The sequence below is a fragment of the Tursiops truncatus genome, chromosome 2, assembly GCF_011762595.2.
Source record: "Tursiops truncatus isolate mTurTru1 chromosome 2, mTurTru1.mat.Y, whole genome shotgun sequence".
NCBI lineage: Eukaryota > Metazoa > Chordata > Mammalia > Artiodactyla > Delphinidae > Tursiops > Tursiops truncatus.
Genome location: NC_047035.1, coordinates 120622478 through 120625176, shown reverse-complemented (window position 1 = coordinate 120625176; position 2699 = coordinate 120622478). Strand labels below are relative to the sequence as shown.

Below are 2699 nucleotides of genomic sequence, written 5' to 3'. Positions count from 1 at the left end.
GTCATAAAGACTGAAGTAAGTTAGAAAGGGAAAAACAAATATCATATATTAACACATACGTGTGGAATCTAGAAAAATGGTACAGATGAACCTATTTGCAGGGCAGGAATAGAGACGCAGATGTAGAGAACAGAAGAGTAGACATGGTAAGGGGGAAGGGGAGAGTGGGAGGAAATGGGAGATTAGGATTGACATAGACACACTACCATGTGTAAAAGAGATAGCTAGTGGGAACGTGCCATATAGCACAGGGAGCTCAGCTCGGTGCTCTGTGATGACCCAGATAGGTGGGATGAGGGGTTGTGTTGGAGGGAGTTCCAAGAGGGAGGAGATATATGTATACATATAGCTGATTCACTTCATTGTACAGCAGAAACTAACACAACATTGTAAAGCAATTATACTCCAATAAAAATTTAAAAATAAGATTTAAAAAATGGGTGACACACAGCTAGTCTATTAAAATAAGGCTGTAGATTCAAAGTACATTGTGTTTCAAACATTTGTTTTGAAAATGGACATTTTGGAAAGCTGGAAACTAATTCCTATAAATCTAAAAATCTACTGTTGCTGATAAGTAAAATTCTAAGTACCCTAGGCTAAGAAGTGTTTGCTGAGAAAACATTTAGTTTCATGTCATCACATTGGACTTACGCAAGGAATCAGTGTAGGTGGATTGGCTGAGGGCAGAGCTGCAAGTCAAAGGAAACCATATGTTTGTGCTCCTCTTATCATTGCATGAAAAACACGACTTATCACAAACGCTACAGGCTTTGTAGAGAAATGTTATTGGAAAAGGAAACAGAAGGAGAAAAAATAGCCCATGTATCATGGGACAGAAAGAATTATGTCATTGTTATTTTAAAGTTAAATGTATTAATATCCTATACCCTTTTGAATTTATATTCCTCTAAATTTCTTACATGTATGCATCTTAAGAAAAACTAAATTATAGCCTACAATATTCAAATATGAAATCAAGAGTTAAAATAAATTGCTGTATCAGAGGGCAGAAACATAAAATCTTGTTATATTTTCTCACAAGTATTACTTATCAGTTCAACAATTAGTTACTACTAACTTCCACTATTAAGTAGTCCTATTTTTTATTTTGTTTAAAAAATGTCAGTTAGGTAATATAAAAGTAAATGAAGCAAATAATTACAATTCCAAAATAATAAAAAATAATATACAATTTTAATATACATATAAACCCTGATTTTATATATTATATTAAAGTAAAAAACTGCTTGTGTATAATTATTTATTACATATTATGTTATTATAATTTATTTTGTCTAGTATGACAATTCCCAGGTTGACTCTCTAAAAGACTTGTCACCTAAGATATAGACAAACTGATTCTAAAATTCATATTGAGAGTGCCTGGGTAGCTCAACTGGTAGAGCATCAGAGTTTTAATCTGAGTGCCCAGGGTTCAAGTCCCTGTCCAGGTGCCAAAAGAAAAAAAAAATAATAAAATTTATATTGATAAGTAAAGGGACTAGAATAACTAAAGCAATTTTGTGAAAGGTGAATAAAATTGGAGAAATTGCTCTAGCCAATTTCAAGACTTAGTGTACAACTCTGCCATCAGTGTGGTATTTGGCAGAGAGATAGACACATGGATCACTGGAGCAGAATAGAGAACTCAGAAATAGACTCACCACCAGTACAGCCAACTGATTTCTCACAAGGTGCAAAAGCAATTCAGTGGAAGAAGGATTCGTTGCCTTTTCAACAAATAACGTTGGAGCACTTAGGCACCACATGAAAAAACAAACAAAAAAACCCCATGAACCTTAACATAAACCTCACACCTTATACAAAGATTAACTCAAAAAACGAATTAAAGATCTAAATGTAAACTATAAATCTCTAAAACTTTTAGAAGAAAACATAGGCAGGAAATCTTCATGACCCTTGTTATAGAGGAGGACACTGAAAGCATGATCCACAGAAGAAAGGACTGATAAACTAGAGCTCATAAAGATCAAAAACTACTGTTCTTTGAAAGACACTGTTAAAAGAATGAAAACAAAAAGCCACAGACTGGGAAAAATTATTTGTGAACCACATAACCAAAAAAAGATTCGTATCCAGGAAATATAGAGAACTCTCTAAACTCAACATTATGAAAACAAACAATCTGATTAGAAAATCGTCAGAGATAGAAACAGACACTTAAACAAAATGGATATCTGGATGGCAAATTAGCACATAAGGAGATGGTCAATACCATTAACCATTAGGGAAATGTAAATTAAAGCCACAATGAGATACCACTGCACACAAATTAGAATGACTGAAGGAAAATATACTGTCAGTATCCAAGGGAGGCTGTTGAAAACACCGACTTCTCACATGGCTGGTGGAAATGTAAATTTATACAGCCATTCTGCAAAATGTTTTGGCAGTATCTTATGAAATTAAACACACACTCACCATAAGACATAATTTTCCCACTCCTGGTTAATTACTCTACAGAAATGACTGCATAGATGCTTAAAAAGCTGGTACACTAATGCTTATACCAGCTTGATTTTGCAATAGTGCACAACTGGAAACAATCCACATGCCCTTCAACAGTGAATACATAAATCCTGGTATATGTATACAAATAAACACTACTCAACAATAAAAAGGAACTGAATATTGTGACACACACCAACTTGGATGGACCCTAAGGGTGTTATACT

At 34.0% G+C, this 2699-nt stretch overlaps 1 non-coding gene across 1 annotated transcript; it reads left to right on the top strand.

Moving 5' to 3' along the window:
* The first annotated feature begins 1384 nt into the window (after nucleotides 1-1384).
* Nucleotides 1385-1457, top strand: TRNAK-UUU (transfer RNA lysine (anticodon UUU)). The gene has a single exon. It is a non-coding gene; the product is annotated as a tRNA-Lys (tRNA).
* Nucleotides 1458-2699: the final 1242 nt, after the last annotated feature.